Genomic DNA, 19,567 nt, shown 5'->3' with positions numbered 1-19,567 from the left:
CAAGTATTGAGCTTCATGTGAAGATAGTGTTTGAATTAATAAGCTACGGTTAAACTTTTTAAGAAACAATTGGAGAGACTTCCTATCCAGCCAAGATGAATTAAGAGGGGCTGGATGTACCCTCCTTCTTAAAACAACAACAACAACCAAACTCTGACAAACTATATGAAACGATGATTTTTAAGACACAGGACATCAGGCAACAAAGAACAGTTATCCCTGAGAGATGAAGAGCCAAGGAGGTGAATCTTACGAATGTCCTGCTTACTGTCTTGAGGGTTTCTTGGCAGTGGCACAGGGAGGGTAACTCAAGGGACACAAACTCCCCGAGCTGAGGAAACAGAAGTGAAGGCATGGCAGAACAGGGTGGCTACAGTTCACGGGTCAGAGCCCATGGCAGAGAGCTGCTGCACAGAGAAAGTTCTCCTAAGATCTGCAAAGAGTCCCACGCGGGAGTTTAGCAGAGTATTGATCTGGGCAAATGTGTGAGGAAACTACACGAGGCTGGGTATTCCTAACCCTAAGGAATAAATGGATCTAAGCAATGATCAATACCTGCTAACATCTCAAATAGAGACAGAACCAGTAGTTTTGCCCAGCCTTCTCCAAATGAATCTGGTCAGGTTCCTAGTCTTAATTACCAACTAATAGGATAGACATGGGACAGAGGACCTTATTAAACAACTCCACAGGAATGCATCAGCAAATACAAACTATGGAAAGCTCTACAAGCACAATCCAGTTTTCTCAACAAATAAGGAAAAATAAATACACTGAAGGGGAAACCTATAGATTAAAAGAGAAGAGAAATATCAACCAATTGCAAAGTATGGACCTTATACGTATTCTGTTTCAAACAGTAAAAAGTAATTACAAAAAATTTTGAGGCAATTGGAAAAATTTGAATATTGATTGTACCTATTTGACAACAATAAGAAATACTGACTTTTTCAGTGTGGTTTATTTTTTAGATGTGGCTCATTTTCTCAATTTTAAAAAAAAGTCATAATCTTTTAAAGATACCTACTGAAATATTAAAGGATGAAGTGATGTCATGTCTGGGATTGGCTTCAAAATAATTTGGGATGAGGTGAGAGGTGGTAAGGGGATATGATGAAACAAAGTTCCCTACAAGACAATAGTTGTTGAAGTAGGTGTAACTGTATGCAAGTTCATACCGTTCTCTCTACTTTTAAATATGTTTGGAATTTTCATATAACAAATTTAGATAAATAAACTTAAAAACACACAAATAAATACATAATTGAGGTGGTCATTAAGGACTCAGTGGTCACAGTCTGAATGAAAACAATTTCTCAGACACAGCGAGATCAGAGACGATATTTTACAAGGACACTGAAGACTGTGATTTGCCAGATTTCCTTACCGGAGGACCATGTGTTCTCCACACAGAACACTGTCTTTTAAGCAAGGATAGACCTTCTCTCTGAAAACCTGACAGTATACAAGTGGTTGACTACCTAATCTAAGACACCAAAAGATATCAAAGGAGACCAAAAAACTGGGTCTATAAATGTGGTTGTTACTTCTTCCTGTTCTTTTAATAAGGCGGGGTGTGTGAGAAGTCTAATAGAGCATGTTGACTGCTGTCCTTCCAACAGCATCCTTGCAACACAGCTCATTCCATTCAGTTTAGCCATTCCCATGTCTACCGTTTGCTTAACAACTCCATTTACTGCTCACACTTTTTAGTTTCTGGGTTTTGAGGTGAGGGGAAAGGAATCTTTGGAGATGTCCAAAATTCTTTCCCAAGTCAAATAATTCATTAGAAAGTATGTTTTATCTAAAAACTGTTTTCTTTTTTTTTTTTTGACGGTAGGAGGGATATTTTGAGTAGCTTGTCCAAGGTTCTGCCAAAAGAAATCTCCTCTCTCTTCTTAACTTATCCGAATCCTACCCTCCAAAAGGATATGCCCAAGTCCAATAAAGGGAGCTCCTAAGAGGATGAGTGTTATATCTTCCATTTAAAAAAATTCCTCACGGTCTATAGTTCAATATCCTACAAATAACCAATATGCTACATATATGCAAGAAGTGAGTTGATTTACTGATTTTTTTTTAAATGTAACTTTTAAATTCTCAGTATTTTAAGTAATTATTCTGTCTATAATACTACTGTACTAGTACTATTATTAAAATATCATCATGCATCCTAATGTTCATTTTCACTAAATGTCTGAAAAGGCCCTGGGAACAGATTTAAACCCTGATGTGTGCTTTGGGAGCAGAATCAACTTTGGGGGATCAAGGCCAGTGAGCATTTGTGTAGGCTGGTTACATTTTGGGAAATATTTGCAAGGATGTATTGCAGAAATTGTAAGTGAACTTTTCAAAATATTTATCACCACAGTTAGAACTTTTACTAAAGTGTTTTTCTTTTTAGACACAGTCTTGTTTACAATGGCCATTTTAAAAGTTGCTAGTCTGAGCTTATAAAACAATATATTATAATGTCTTCCCATCAACTGTATTAAAAACACTTATCTTTGGGAAATGTTATAAAAAAATTTACTACAATGATAATTTAAATATTAAAGCAAATATAAAAAATGATATTGTGTGATAGCATACCAAAGGATTACAAATTCTTTGTGAGAGGGCATTTTAATTTCTGATAAAAACAAAATATAGTACAGTAACCACTAGTCACATATGACCTATGTAAATTTAAAGTAATTAAATTTAAATAAAATTTAAAATTCAGTTTCTCCATTGCACAAGCCAATTTCAAGTGCTCAACAGACACATGTGGCCACTGGTTACCATATTGGACAGTGCAGATAGAGAACATGTCCATCATCACAGAAAGTTCTATTGAATAATGATGGTCTTTGTTAGAGAGGCCACTACTGATGAACTGATGTGCATATATCAATTTGTTTCTATTGTCATTTTCTCTTTGGTATAGGAGGTTGAATTAAACCTATCAGATTTAAATGATTTTTCTGGAAAATCTATATTCTAATGCAAATATTTAAAACTGTGCCACAAGCACTGCAGTGTAGATTTTCTTTTTCCTCTCGCTATAGGGAGAATGGAATTTTTTTAAATTCCATTTCCTCAAGATAAGGAATTATAACATTAGCTAGTTTTCCCTTTCAATTTGCATTTTCTTTCTTTACAATGATCTATTCTAACCATGCACTGCTTCCGAGTTTACCCAGCAATTGCCACCAATTACCTTTATTTTGTGGAAAGGAATTCCTAGTTTAGAGGGCAGTACCTCAGGCCTCCACCTCCACACTTTTGAAGTTTGTAACTAGCATTAAAAAAAAAAACTCTCACAGCCTAGCCAGGTCCTCCGACCAGGTGAAGGGTATGTCTAATTTAGCAGAGAAACTATGAGTGAGATCATCTCTGTCATTCATGCTTAGCAAGGAACCAGGCTGCAGAGCAAAGTCAGAAATACAACAGTAACAAAAGTAAATACAAATAATATGAAAAACTCCCAAACCACAGGGCTAAACCAGCTGCATTTAAATGCAACTCCTGAAAACCTTGATGAAAGTAATATGTCTGTGTTTAAAAGACTAGTTAAACCACATAGCTGATGCAAATGGTAAAAAAGATCTATAATTACATGAGTATACTTTTAAGTATTTCATTAAAAAGTAATCTATAATGAATAATCATTTAGCATTGAAAATAATTTGATTTTAAAAGTAGAAAGGTCAAATATGAAAAACATAATAAAGTCCAGGTAAAGAAATACTTGAGGGCTTCCCTGGTGGCGCAGTGGTTGAGAGTCCGCCTGCCGATGCAGGGGACACGGGTTCGTGCCCCGGTCCGGGAAGATCCCACATGCCGTGGAGAGGCTAGGCCCGTGAGCCATGGCCGCTGAGCCTGCATGTCCAGAGCCTGTGGTCCGCAACGGGAGAGGCCACAACAGTAAGAGGCCCATGTACCGCAAAAAAAAAAAAAAAAAAGAAATACTTGAAAGAACAATCCAATTATTTTAGAAATGGATCTTTCTCCAGAATAGCACATTGTTTTGAAACTAAATTTCCATAGTAGATTCCATAGTTCCTGAAAATTAATTAGAGCCTTGAAATTAGCTACAGAAATGTACCTTAGCTTGGGGACAAAAAAAAAAGAAAGAATGAATGAAAATAATATGCCAACCTCCCAAACCGTTCTGCTAACAGATTTTTGCATTTTGGAAATTACACTTGCTTTCAAGATTCTTTGGGTCATTTAAATACTTAACCTCATCTCTTTGCTCACTTGCTCATTCCCCAAGCAAGTCTAAAACCAAATAAATTGCTATAAATGTTTACCAACAAAATATTATTTTCCAAGTCATTTTTCTTAACTTTTGAAATTTAAAAGGTTTTATTACAATTAGGTAACTACTCCTGGCACAAGGCCTCTGAAACATTGTTTCTCAGACACTAATGGGTCTTGGAAAAGTTTGAAACTCTTAATTCATTAAGACTCTGAGTAGCTGTTTTGTACCTAAGAATGAGAATTGATGGAGAAGTTGGGACTAAACACATAATTTTCTCAAATATGAGGAAAACATAAGGGTTTTGTTATGATGCATGTAACAATCAAGAACCTGTTTCTTTTTAGCAAGCTCCTAAAAAGTACCTCCCATATAATTATTAAATAAAAACACTCACTTATTCAGTACTCAGCTAGCTTTTAAACCCTGAATAAGAGAAGTACAGTGAGAGAGGTACTTACATGGTTTCCTTGGATACTGGATGATGCCATTCAGGTCTATGTTTTTATCTGAAAGTGGTGCCCTGTGGAGAAATGAGGCTTGGTGAGTGGCTGTTTATACGTAGTAAGTAAATAAGAACTTTGTTTATTTTACAAAGCACTTTTGATTTTGACCCAGATTTCTTCTTCTCATCACACCCCACCCTGGTAAATGGCAATAAAAATATGGCAGAACAGGTACTTTGCACAACTCTTTTAAACACCACTTAAGAAACCATAATTAATAAAGCAAAAGCTCTGACTGCCATGGCTAAGCACATTACTCCTTGGGCTGCTTTCTATATCTTGACTACTATATTTATGTCAGATGTACCAATGAACACTGCCTGCCTTCTCTCTTTTCCTTCAAGAGGAATTGCTCTCAAAGCATCAATAAGGAAATTAATCTAAAAAATTCACATAAATGATAAATGTCCTTACCGTCATCACAGAGTAAGAGAACTCTAGCTTTAGCCCACTCCTAAACACCCAGGTTGCCACAGACATTAGCTGCCATTTTAAATGTCGTAGTGGGATCCCAGATTCCCAATCGTTTAAGTGCTATGAGCATACAATTTTGACATTCAGTCTCTCAGAACTACATGCTTTCTAATTTTGGTAGCATGATTAATCCCCCCTATGTGATGAGTTTTAACCTTCTGATATATCTTTGGATCAAAAAGAACAAATGAGCTACAGCAAAGAATGGCAAGTAACTTTAATGCTTAACACAATTTAATAACCTGAAATGAAGTAAATGTGTGTTATGTTTCCATTAAAAAGTTTCCAGCCACAATTAACTGAACAAAAACTCGTCTTCTTCCAAGATCATTCTTGGAAATGTAATTTTAAAGTCTGTGTGAAATAAGAAACTTACTTTTTACCATATGAAAGCAATCTCATTTTTCAGGAATGATTTTTGGATAGACTTCCGATTTGATATTTTCCATTTGAACTAGCAGCGAAGGGGCTAGTAAGGGGGGAGGAGAGGAAAGCAAGTCTGTGTTCTTTTGCCAGCACTGACAAAGGTCTGGTTGTCAGTGATACCTTTGCAGCTAAATTTACTCCAGAGTGACAGGAACAGGTGCACCTTGGCCTGCCAGACACTTGTGCACAGGGATCACGCATCTTACGGCTTGACGATCAAGGGGGGAAAGCCTGGGTCTTCATAGAAAAGGAGAGGAGGCAAAGGAAGCCCAAACTGGGGGTTTCTCTTCAAAGCCAGCTGGTCTGGCTTTATTCTACAGGAATTTTTTTACCTGTCAGAGTTTGGACAACAAAGCCCTCAGCAGGTGCTGACGGGTACAACTTCCTGGAGAAGCAGAAAGGCGCTGGTGAGTTTCAATTGCCAAAATATACTTTTTAATCTCTAAAAGTTGATTTTGTTATCTTGGAAGAGGCACTGCTGAGGTACCTACATTCAGAAAGCTGATGAGACCATTGGAATCAGAGCCAACTAACTCAACAGTGGGTTTTCCTGGTGTAGAAAGTAGGGCTGTTACCATTTGACAACTTTTTAGAGTGAAAAAAAAAAAGTTTTTTTAAAAGAAAATGCTTCATATTTTAAATGTTGGTCTCTTTCATTACTATCTTCAGTATCTGAAAGATGAAGAATTAATTATATATATGATACTAGACTATTCAAATAAATATACAATATCATTTCATCTCCTTTTTATCTAATTCTGTCATAATCTACTCATTCTAAATAAAATGTTATTTTTCAATATTTCTCCAAGTAAAGATGTGAAATGGTACATGCTCTTTTCAAAAGTTTCATGGGCTAGAATTTTTTATGCATACATGTGACAGGAATATGATTAGAGAGAATATGAAATTAATTTTATTTTTAATACAATTTTAAAACATGTATTGCACAGAATATTTAATAATTAGAAGTGGCAACATTTTCTTGTTACAAAGAGTTTCTTCAGAGAAAAATTTTCAGAATAAACAATGAACACTACTAAAGCATGTTTTTACGTCATTGATTTCCAAAATTAGAACATTTATATAATTGGTATTTTTATTTTGTGAATTCAAAAGTTTAGGCAAAAATATTTTTTTCAGAATAGGATTTCAATTAATGCAAAATATGGAAAAATGAGACCACATGTTAGGACATATTTTTAAAAAGTGATTCTATTTCAAGGACTCATTCTTTTAACTATGCTTCACAGCATTTCTCTACAAATTGTTGTATTATAGCAAATTGAAAACATTTAAGCAAGTAGGGAGCTTAAAGCTAGGGACTATACATAGTAAACATATGAAACCATTTTAATAACCAAAATCCATATTCACAAGTAACATGGACTAATGAATGTAAAGGATGCGCGGCATACATTGATCAAGAATGCTATAAATTATTATGCATAAAATCAATTTTCTTGGCTGTGGGGGGCAAAACTGGTGCTTAAGAAGAGAAACGTTCCTACCAATATAAATTAACACTATGAGGCAATTGTTTTATTCAGACAATCCCACAAATAATTTTCAATCTACATGCTTAACACATTGTCGCATAGTGGGAAAATAATAAGATCTGATTTTTTTTAATGACCACTGTTATCTAAAACAATTTTCGGATCAATGATGACACAGATATGTCACAAATTTATATGTATCATACTCTTTCAGACTAACCTAATTGCTGTTTAAAATTATGAAATATTTGTGGTTTAAAAGTTACCAGAAATTATCCACCCCACCAAAAAAATCTAATATTTTTAAAACACAATCTTATCTACATTTTAATGAAACCATATTTTGAAACCTCAAAACTCAAATCTGATTTTCATTAAAATTATGACATGTAGAATATGGTTCAGAAGATTAAAGCATATTTTATTTTTTAAAAAGGAGTGTACTTATTGTGGTTTCCAACTGCTATTTTTATGTGATATTTTGTCATCTTCGTCATATTGATTCTGGCACCTGAGTAACCATGGCCACTGAAATTTTTAGATAACTTCATTAGTCTCTTAAAGAATGAATATGTATTCCATGCACTTCATAATTTTTTTTTATTTACCTGGTCTGTTAAATACTATATTCTGAAAGAATCAAAGTACTCGATTTTAAAGATGACTAAGTGCTGTAAAACTGAACATACACTTTTAAGTCAACTTCGAAATTACATTTGTTAAGTTTTTGTGTGCAATACAATTGGCTATAATTATAAATACTGTTTGTCATTAACACTAAGTATAAATAATACAAAAGCTTCTTCCAAATTATTTTTTATGACTCTTGTGAATTAGTTAAGTGTGACTGAACCTATTAGAAACAATGTTAGGTATAGCCCAAATATTTCTAAATAACTAAAATTTATAATTTTAACCCTGCCCTAAATTGTTGGCTTAATCTAAAATTCTATGATATTTTCTTTTACTTATGAGAAAAAGCTTTAAATCCTAGTTTGACATGCAACTACATGTTTGTCCTTTCTGATAAACTTTCAACTTTCATGTCAGTAAAATACCTATGCCAACACCCGCAATGTATGGGAATGGTTTCTTTTAATAAGCCTTAGTTAGAAACTTGGCTTAAAGTTGCAATGACTAAAAGTTTAATTGTAAAACACATGCACTTTAAGCATTATTTGCAATACATCTTCATATCTTAAGGACAGCTTATAGTGGAGAAAAATTAATTATTCTCCCCTTTCAGAAAGACATTTGAAAACCATTTTGTTTACCTTGTATATTCATAGGGAAAATCTTGGTTCTCCCCGCAACTAACTTCAATAAATTTTATTCTGAATATCAATCTATTTAATTTCAGGACAAAGAAGTTTCCAGCTAAAATGGTTTACTTGTAAGTATTTAAAGAAACAAAAATATTTTGGCAGCTTTATATGTATCTCCTCATTGAGCAGCCACCTGACTGACAGCTGTCAACTGTCTGTGGGCCAAATGTAACCCAGTAAAGATAAAAATTACATATTACTCATCCCTGTTGATAATACCTGGTGCCAGTAGGTTTTCAAATAGGAATAACTAGACTGTAGATATAAAGAGGTAAAAGAGGAATCATTTTAACTGCCTACCATTCCTCCTTTGTCACTAACTTGTTTCCCCTTCTTTTTCTTATTTAACCCATTTCTCTCAATGTCCATATATCACACCTACAAAGAGTTAATTTCCTTAAGGAAACTTCCTATGTAAGTAACAAGTATGTGTCCATGAAAATACTGAGCAGCCAGGTAATGATGGCCACACATTTCTTTCCATCAAATCTTTTAAGCTCATGGAATCTTTGAAAGAGTCTTTGAAGCTTTCAACTACTCGTTTTAAAGAAAATGAAACAGAAGCACAAAAATGATATTTACCCAAGGTCACCAACCTGAGGATGTAGATGCAGACTTGGAACTGTCTCACAACTTCATGATTTTTTTTTCTGTTAGACTTAAAACATGTGGACTGTAAAACTATAAGTAAAAAAGAGCACATGGAAAATTAATGTGAGTTACATTTCTTTGGAGAACCATTTTCAGTTACCAAATTTAATACCTTAGTAGAGAGATACAATTTTATCAGAGCATATTAAAATGTAGTTTTAACAAAGAGCAAAAATACGTTAAACTATCTATGGTATAAATTCTTCTTTAGTTTCTCTTTACCATTTAAACTGATTTCCAAACTGAAAATATTTATGGTGCATATGAAGTAGCAGAAATAAAATATAATCAATGTCAGCATATATGTTTAGAAGATGAATGCAGAAATGAAAAGTCAGGTTGAAATTTTTTTATATATTAGGGGATAATTAAAAATACCAAATATACCAAAGTATAAGCATATGTATAATACTGAAGTGCAGAATATATTAAACCTTCACATAACTGGCTCAACAACTAACTAGCTTGTGTATGTATGTGTATTAATTACTAAACCTCTCTGGACCCCAGAGGCTTCATCAGCAAGTGTTTCCTAACAGCTAAGAAATTCTATAACTCAATAATCCTGTATTAATATATCTGATACTTATTCATATAATTATTAATTTTATTAATAAAAATTTATATTGCTATATTTTTTTGATACTGCTGCACAACACACTGATTCAAGGTCATGAAAATATATTCAAATTTTTTCTGACCCTTCAGAAAAGAAATTGTTTAGGAGATATCTACCACGTTCTGAATTTAAAGTAATTTATATTAACCCTGGGCTTTGGAGAAATATTTGCCTTTGAGAAGTGTTTTCTTAAAATCCAGACTTGGAAATGAATTTTTTTTAAAAGGAGTGGGGAGCTTAAAACATTGATATAGGATACGGGAAGAAAATGTGGGCAGGGTTTCCCTGCAAGGAATTCATCTAAAATAATCTCCAACAGCTCTATGATACCATTTAGCAACTAAATTATATATCTAAATTTACAAATGAATTTGCTTATTCTATTACATTTAGTCCAAATCAACATTAGTCATTAATCAGCAAACCATTTAACAATATGCAATAACAGTATGCAAATCAATTGCAAGCAAAATAATCAGTACAATAATATCCATTTCTAACAACTGGGAAAGACAGGGGTGTCATAGCAAAATATGCAAAATCACAAGACTTTCAAATAAATTCAGTCATCTCCCTGCATCTCAAAGGGGTGTTAGTGAAAGTGAATGACTTGTTCCTCATCTGCCTTTGAAGGATCATAAATGTTATCTCCTTAGAGCTGAAGGCTGCTGTCCAAAGAGCACCAGAGCAGAAGTAGGCAGCTAAACTGCAGTCTCTGTTTCACTACTTAAGTCATTTTGTAACTGGAAACAACTCATGTAACCTCTGTGAGGCTACTGAATAGATGAGACTCTTTGCTGGGCTGTGTGTAAATCATAGGAAAGGAAGTTTTAGTTATCCAATAGAAGGGGTTTCCTCTGCTGGGTGTGAAGTCCCAAAAGGATTCTAGGACATACTGGTGGGATTCTGCCTGCAACGGCATGCCCTGCCCTCTCCCTATTGCTGTAAGTAGCCCACCATGTCAGCATTCCAAATAATTAAAACACCAGTATTAACCTATGAAATCAGCAGGCAAAACAAAATCACTTTGTAATACACTACTGTCCGGCTGGCCATATTTTTCCCACTTGGGTAAATGGAACATGAAAGGTCTTAGCCTCAAAATGATATTATCACTCATAGCTTTGAACTTTTCAGTGTGTTCTGTAAGGCTGAGTTGACACAAAGGACTTAATGGTCATTTAATGTTTTCAGTTTTATGAAATGGGAGACTTTAAAATTTTTTTTATTGAAGTATAGTTGACTTACAATGTTGTGTTACAGGTGTACAGCAAAGTGATTCAGTTATACATACATATATATTCTTTTTCAGATTCTTTTCCATTATAAGTTATTACAAGATATTGAACATAGTTCCCTGTGCTATACAGTAGGGAGACTTTTTTTTAACCAAAAAAACATTCACTACACTCACTGCTGCAAGCCAGCATGTGAATATGTTTGTTCGCGTCAGAAAAACATTGGTACAAGAAACAGGCGTGGCAGAGAACCCCTAATCTGAAGTGTTATAAATATCTGGACCCAAGAGAGGTTAATGGAAGCAGCTGGGTATGGAGAGAGGTTAAAAGGCTGGGAATGTGGATCCCTGTGTTGCCTGGGATGCCTGTGCTGTAAAGACCCCTCATGCCTAGTAATTACTCGGCAGACAGAGGTAATTACAAGGACATAAGGAACATTGTATTGATTGAACGCCTCTTTCGTGAAAAGTCACATTTCTTAAGTGATCAAGAACAACGCTAGTCCTGGGTTTAGGGAATCTAGGCTCACAGCAGCTGGCAGTCACTGAAGCATGCACGCATTTGTAGGCCAGGAACCTCTGTTCCTGAATCCAAAGCTCATTTTACAGGTTTTGCCGAGATTCTGGAATCCAAGGAGCATATTCCACCCAAGAAAAGATAAGCACTACCCCTTAGATAAGTGAAGATGAAGAAGTGTACAGAAACTTAAGAGAATCAGGTCTTCACACTGCTTAATCAGTTTTCTAATTACCATGGGCAGAGTATATGTGACACGTCTTTTTTTGCTTGTTTATAATATGAACCAAGACAGGCAATAGAAAAATTTGTACCATTTTGAACTCTCATTCTTACTATTTTGAAAGACATTCACTAACTTAAAAGCTCCATAAAACTTGTTAAGATGAGTTGGGAGAACAGAAACGAATAATGGAGAAAAGGGAAGGTTATGGAATTAGGACTTCACAGATTTTACGCTTACCCCTACATTAAGGCAGTGGTTTGCAAACAAAATGTACATTAAGAGACAGCGGAGGAGCTAGTTAAAATGCAGGTTCCAGAGGTTGAGGCTCAGCGGGCCTGCCGTGGGGGCCAGAAATATGGGCACTCTGATAAACTGTTCTCTGTGCTCGATTGTTCAGTCCTCACTAGAGCCTTCTCTTCTTTAAGAGGGCAGTTCTGGTGCTCGCTTCGGCAGCACATATACTAAAACTGGAACGATACAGAGAAGGTTAGCATGGCCCCTGCGCAAGGATGACACACAAATTCGTGAAAGGTTCCATATTTGTAGGGAACAAAACTGAGTTATTTGTGGTGAGGTGGATGGACCTAGAGACTGTCATACAGAGTTGAAGTTAAGTCAGAAAGAGAAAAGCAAATACCGTATGCTAACACATATATATGGAATCTAAAAAAAAAAAAAAATGGTCATGAAGAACCTAGGGGCAAGATGGGAATAAAGATGCAGACCTACTAGAGAATGGACTTGAGGACACGGGGAGGGGGAAGGGGAAGCTGGGACAAAGTGAGAGAGTGGCATGGACATATATACACTACCAAACGTAAAATAGATAGCTAGTGGGAAGCAGCCGCATAGCACAGGGAGATCGGCTCGTTGCTTTGTGACCACCTAGAGGGGTGGGTTAGGGAGGGTGGGAAGGAGGGAGACGCAAGAGGGAAGAGATTTGGGGATATATGTATAGCTGATTCACTTTGTTATAAAGCAGAAACACACCACTGTAAAGCAATTATACTCCAATAAAGATGCTAAAAAAAAAAAAAGAGGTCAGTTCTGCTCTACAGTAGCAAGAAACTGGAACTTAGGTCCTGAAAGATCAAAGCGAACGTGTGGATACAGCTATAGATGTTACATGTCCACTGTTACTTACTGTCTGATATAACTGTGCTTAAGTAGTTTATTTATTTTACTTATTTGCATGTGGATTGGCAAATGATAAGGTTCACCCAATACTAGTGATAAGCCAAAAATCATTCTCAAGTTCTACTTAAGTTTCAGGCACTAGATACTATAGCTTGAAATCTGAAGAATGGCTTGAACTGACTCTTCAGGCAAGTCATGAAAAAACAGCACAGATAGTGCTTCTTTTAAGTATGCATGCATACACATTCAAGTTTTGGAATACTCAGTTAGTCATCACTGACCTATGGAGTTTAAGAGGTTACAGCCTAGTGATAATGTAAGGAAACCACAGGCTTTAGTCTCCCATGTGCAAGTCATTTTTGTGGCCATAGTCTACACAAACTAGAGTCTCACAGCTACATAAGGTGAGGTGAGAATGTGTGGATGGATGAACACAAATCGTTCGCAAATACTAGATAAACAAGGCAAGCATGTGCTTTATTCACTGTGAGTTAACCACCATTGTAATCAAAGAGTAATTATAGTGATTAATAACAAAAATAATCATAGAAACTCTTCTATGACCATATTGTCTACAGTATACATCATCGATTGTTTAGAAGTAAGCTCCTTTGTTAGTGGTATTTTATTTGGAAGTGATTCAGAGAAATAGAAAAATATTATTAATGAAACCCTATGGTTGTGAAACAAAAAATGTAGCTTTCCAAAGCAATGAAAAAAAATCTGATTAATTGTTAATAACCAGTTGTGTCGGGGGTAGGGGGGCTTTGCTGAGTTTACAACCGAAAATAAAAGATTTACAGCTGAAAGGAAAGAGATGGAGCAGAAAAGATGAAGGAAAGATGAAAGAAGGGGAAGAGGAAGGAAATGGAAAGATGGGAGTAAATCTATTGATGAGCTATTTAACTATTTCTGAAGGGGTCAAAAGGAACAGAAAAACTGTAGAGTGTTTCTTATGCATCCCTCTTTAAGTAGTGTTCAAATTTACTTAGAATCATATTTCTTCATTTCTGAATAAAGTGATTCCATTCGATATGGATGCTCCATATTTACAGGTTTAATGCTATACAAGGTTGGAAAATATTTATGTGCCCCATCTTTGCACATAGCAAGATGCTTTATCAGTGATTTCACAGAGGAGATAAAGGGCAGAATGCATTTTCCCTCCAAGCTTGTATCTCTCCCCAGCCCCTCCAAATTCTTCCCTCATCCAGGTAGCAACACTATTCTCATCACAAGGTTCTTATACCCCCTTCAAGATGTTTCTGGAAGAATAATCACTAATTACACCTCTGTTGGCTTTTGGAGTGGGGACAGAAGGGAGTGCACACAGAGTGAGACCAAGTGACAACCCAGTAGGCTGTGGCCCATGGGACCTGCAGTAACTGTGTGCCTCCTATGCAAAGAGGGAACAGAAAAGGTGACCAGAACAACAGGTACTAAAGAGCACCAATTTTTTTTAAATAATAAGTGGACAATTTTTCAAGGATCAGGATATTTTGCTGATAGAGAACACGTTTTCCAATCCCAACCTTTTCAAAAACAATAAAATTTCTTCCTCAAGTAAGAGCCAGGCTTCCCACTGATTCGCACCCAGGACATACCTATGTCAGCAACTGAAATGGCAGCGGGCAGGAGGGAGCTGAGACATACTGAGAGTCTCCTCCCCAAAGCATCTCCTGACCAACACAGCAGGGAATTTGTGGAATCTGTGTAATCACAGATACTCCTTTGGATTATAAACTTTTTTTCAGAAAACTTTTGAAGAGAAGTTCATTGAAAGGAGTAACACGTTTCTACTGCATCACTAAGTAAATGGGGTTGGAGTGCCTGTCTCCTCTGGTAGAACACAGTCCAAGAGAATTCTGGAACGTAAAGAGACTTCTGAGGAAGGAAAGGACCTTGTGGGTCACGTCAGGGAAAGGCCATGCTCAATAAAGAGCTATTATTGATTTTAAGAATTGCTGCTGGGTGAGTAGAGCATGCCAGAGTGAAAGGAGGACAAGCTGAAGGTGAGTAGAGGGAAGATGGCGACACAAAGACAAGCCTCAGCAGCCTTACCACACAGATAATGTTGATTTGAAAGGACTTAAAAACTCAGATTTAATAGGAAGCCACTAATTTACATTTATGCTAAGTTTCCTTCAATTTAAGAGTAAGATTATATAATCAATAAGCAATTTAGAAGATGTCTGATGCCTTATTCTGGGCAAATGGATATATAATTATTTTCATAAATCTGACAAAATCAAATATGAATACAAAAAAAAATTCTCTGAGAAGAATGTTATATGGAACACTGACGAGGATAATATAAATTGGTCACCCCAAAACATAAGACTTCTTGATATAATGTATATTGGTTTGATCAACATACTGTCTTAAATGTTTTATATTTATTTCAAATATGAAATGCTCTAATATGAAATAAAACTGCTTTGAAACATGAAAGCTGATAGAAAAGAAGTCAGCTTCTAAAATTTGTTAGATAACTGACATTGAGATGTTTTTCAAGAATATGTGATAGCCCTCGAAAATGAAATAGTATAATGATAGCTAACATTTATTGAGCATTTTCTACATGCCAAGCACTAAGCGGCTACACAAATACAATTTCATGTCCTTTTGTCAGCAAAATTATCATCCAGGGGAGGTTCTGCCACTTTCCCCATTTTACAATGAGGACATTTAGAAAATTAAGGTCAAACAGTTATTAAGCATCTGAGACTGGATTTTAACCCAGGGTCTCTGATTTACTCTTTCCTGTCTGTTGTACATTCTCTGGAAAGGTATTTCCCACAATGTTCATACAATGATGCACAACTTTTCATTAGTGAAACTGATTTTTTAAAAGGTGATCAGACCTTTCATGAGTGTTAGTCACTAAAATGTCTCCTTAAAGGCTACACCACATTCATATTAGGGACACCCTTGAAATTTCCCTTTTGTATCTGCGATTAGTGTCAATTTATGAGGCAGATATCAAATAATCTGCTGCTTTATAATCACATCATAGTTTCTAACAAGCACCTTGTTCATTACATTTGGTTTGGATTTAGTTTTAGCAACAAATTCATCCTTAATGATAATGATTTGCCAACAATCAGACTGTTAAGACTGCAGAGCAAATTCCTAAGTATATTTCTGTTGAGACTTAAATGCAAAGACGTCATTACTGAAATAAGCAAATAACCTCCTAAAGCATCTACCTTGAAGAGGATGACACACGGTTAGACACATATTTGTGAAATATTTTCTGGTGGGGAAAAAAATATCGATTATATCATCTCCTGCTCTCATCATGCCTGTAAGTGAGCAAAGTTTATTATGAGTATAATGAATCAGTATAGCATTGTAGCTAAAGGCATCTATTGGAAACAAAGCAACATAGTTTCACATCCTTTGGCACTTAAGAGCTATGTGACCTGGGGCAGGTAATGTTACCTCTCTTAAGTTTTCGTTTTAAACCTATATAAAATGGAGAGAACAGTACCTTCTAAAAGGTTGTTGTTTAGATAAAAAGAAATAAAGCTTATAAAGCAGTTAATACAGTATTAATCCAACACTGATAAGTAGTGAGTGGCCATTAAATATTACGCACTCTGAACTTACTTATTTCAACCCACATTCTAATAAGATAGTGTTATTTTCGCACATATACTGCAAATATATCTATATTAATAATATGAATATTATTTATATAGAAATATTTAGCTACAATTTATTTTAAAAACCCTCTATAAGAAATCAGACCTCTTGGGGCTTCCCTGGTGGCGCAGTGGTTGAGAGTCCGCCTGCCGATGCAGGGGACGCGGGTTCGTGCCCCGGTCCGGGAGGATCCCACATGTCGCGGAGCGGCTCGGCCCGTGAGCCATGGCCGCTGAGCCTGCGCGTCCGGAGCCTGTGCTCCGCAACGGGAGAGGCCACAACAGTGAGAGGCCCGCGTACCGCAAAAAAAAAAAAAAACAAAAAAAAACAAAAAAAAACAAAAAAAAGAAATCAGACCTCTTTGGTTTGGGTCTTTGACCCAATGAACTAATGTCCACTGGTAAAACAAACTGGTTTTAATCACTGACTTAAATTTTAAAGTTTTATGGCATTTTACTTTTAGTTCTCATCATATTCCAAAATAATGTAGAGAGACTTTATCCCAAATAATGAAAATTAATTCTCTCTCTACCTAGTAAATTAGAATATAGATATAATTATTTATCTCCTTGTTTTTAAATCTAGTGAGTATTGGAAGCATATAAATCTATGCGTGATCTTGCCTTTTTGAAAAAATACAATTTTATATTGTTTTGCTTGGTTTAAAATTTTAGCTTATAAATGAAATATTTTAGAAATAATTTTTAAGTTCTCAGCTAAGTAAAAAACCATCATTTGGAAAATCACCTAGAGAGAGGAAACAAGGTAATGTGGTAGCTTTATTTTCTCCTTTCAAGAATCTTTTGTCTTAACTTGGTGTTCTTAGTGAGGAGAGCTAACATGAACACCACATATAAAAGGCTTATTAACGATCTTTGAGTCTGTTTTTTTCCTGTAGTGCATATTTATACCTATCATGACATCAATAGGAATCATACACATCCCAAGTGGGACTTTATTAAATAAACAAAAAAATGCAAAATGCCATGGTTTCTGTTTTTCAAGAAGTGGCAAACAGTCTCCTAGACATAGCTGTAAAGATGATTATGTGTCCAACACAGAACTACTTCTAGTAGTTCCCCCCTTCCCAGCAGGCCTCTGCTGAGCCCCGTTGCCATAGATGGCCATCAGACATTTGGAATGACATCAGGAGATAATCTGAGCAAGCTCTGCCCTAAAGAATTCAAGCTAGCAGGAGACCAAAGATATCAATGTCTTCTTGGCTGACAACAGCATAAAAAGGTCAACCAGGGTGAAAAGAGGATGGACGTGGAGTTTCCAGCGCCTTTTCAACAACCAAGCAGCTAACAAGTATAAGGAAGCATACCTCAGGAAAACAAATAAATAAATAAAGACAAAGGAAGCCCAAAAGTATCCTAGAGGCACCATTCCTGTGAAAGGGAAATAAGGCAACCTAGAGCCACTGAGTCAGGAAATTTTAGGATTAAAGAGCTCTCTATCTCTTGAAGGTAAAACTCACAAACAGATCTCATCCAGAACTAATCCCCACCTCTCTTACAACCTACTTCTCCAACTTTTTCTACTGTGACAGCCCAGTATGGGTGAAGATGGAACTTAATGGTGGAGAAGTAGAAATCCTTTGCAGGAGAATAAGAATGGCTAACTTTTACTGCAGTTTACCACTTTCCTAGCTCTGTGCTTCACACTGAATAGCTCATTGAATCCTCATAACAAAGTTTTGAGGGTAGGCACTTTATGTTCCACATTTTATCCATGAGGAAACTGAGGCCAAAGGGAAGTTCAGTAAGTTGTGCATAACCATACAGTTACCACGGGATAGACCCAACTGGCTTTTGATCACATAGATTCTCCCTAGTCAGACTAGCTTTTCATTAGTCAGCCATGGAGAGGTTGAGGTTTCTAGCACACTGCAAGCACTTGAAGAATTTAAAAGATTTTCTCTTAGGCTATCAGATTTCAGGGAAAATGGGAAGAATGCTTTCTACCATGAACCACATGCAAATGGTAAATTTGTAAGAGAAATAAGACATTAATTCAAATATGCATCAGCTCAGGAGAAATTCAAGCTTTAAAAAACATTTTCTTGTTATTTTTAAAAATTATTTATCATTCATGAGTACTCTTATCTGAACACTTAGGGGTCCTTCACTAAGGGTTAACTTAAAAGCTAATTACCATAAATGGCCAGAATTAATACCAACATTTCACCCCAAAATAGCAAGAAGAAATATAGGGGATAATCATGGCAAAACCAACCAACCAACCAAAGCATTGAAGTTAGAAAGTTTGTGCTTTGCCTCTAAATCTGTATAATGTCTTCTGTTGTCTTTCATGTCTCAAATAGTGTAATTTGTAATTAAGTTTTGTTCATGTTATAAACCTTTCCAGTCAAATGCCACCCTAGTGATATCAGTTTAAGACATAATCAATATGTCTGATAACACCTTCATCGAATTTGAGGAAGATTATGCTTTGCTAACAATTCTCACCTTATGTAACACCTTTCCTCCCTGCCCTTAAGAGTGCTTTCAGCTGTAACTTTAAAAGGATAATTCCATTTCCTCAGAATTTTTTAAATAGAAGTAAGTACAATATTATACCAATTAGTCTCTTTAAAAAGGCATTATACAAATCCAGGACACTACCAATAATAAATTTTTAGTTTGGGAGATAGCATCATTCCCCATACACCTTATTCTTTATTAAATGGAATTTCTTCCTGGAAGAATACTTAGAAATATTTTTCTCTTGTAAAAGGGAACTGTTGTCTAAAATCTTCTGTCAGGTCACCTTTCTGTAGAGTTAATTTGCTTCACTAACCCCAGGCAACTGCCCTGGGCTGGCACAAAGTGTACTATACCCTGTCAGGTGACCTTATCTCCTTTCCAAATTGATGTCATGATTTGGGGGCACATCTCTTAACTTCCCTTCCTTGTAAAAAATTAGTTACTGCATTAAGTGTTCCCTAAGACCTCTTTCAGCAGGAAGATACCGAAATTCTGACTTTACAACTTTTCACACTAGTGCCAAGAAATACAAATGCCAAGAGTGTCCTAAAATTTACTGGTATCATA

At 35.8% G+C, this 19,567-nt stretch overlaps 1 protein-coding gene and 1 non-coding gene across 6 annotated transcripts in view; both read left to right on the top strand.

Annotated features, from left to right (window-relative positions):
• Nucleotides 1-5,853: 5,853 nt before the first annotated feature.
• The window catches only part of MEF2C (myocyte enhancer factor 2C), a 169,640-nt gene continuing 155,926 nt past the window's right edge, over nucleotides 5,854-19,567 (top strand). For 3 of the 5 annotated variants that reach the window (XM_067731205.1, XM_067731203.1, XM_067731206.1), the window contains exon 1: nucleotides 5,854-6,059. The gene's annotated coding sequence lies outside the window, so the exon portion shown is untranslated. The remainder of the gene's footprint in view (nucleotides 6,060-19,567) is intronic. The other 2 variants (XM_067731204.1, XM_067731201.1) reach the window with 1 other exon arrangement.
• Nucleotides 12,164-12,270, top strand: LOC137222926 (U6 spliceosomal RNA). The gene has a single exon (XR_010942691.1). It is a non-coding gene; the product is annotated as a U6 spliceosomal RNA (small nuclear RNA).

Source organism: Pseudorca crassidens, chromosome 3, assembly GCF_039906515.1.
Source record: "Pseudorca crassidens isolate mPseCra1 chromosome 3, mPseCra1.hap1, whole genome shotgun sequence".
NCBI classification, from domain to species: domain Eukaryota; kingdom Metazoa; phylum Chordata; class Mammalia; order Artiodactyla; family Delphinidae; genus Pseudorca; species Pseudorca crassidens.
This window is presented reverse-complemented; position numbering and strand designations above follow the sequence as displayed.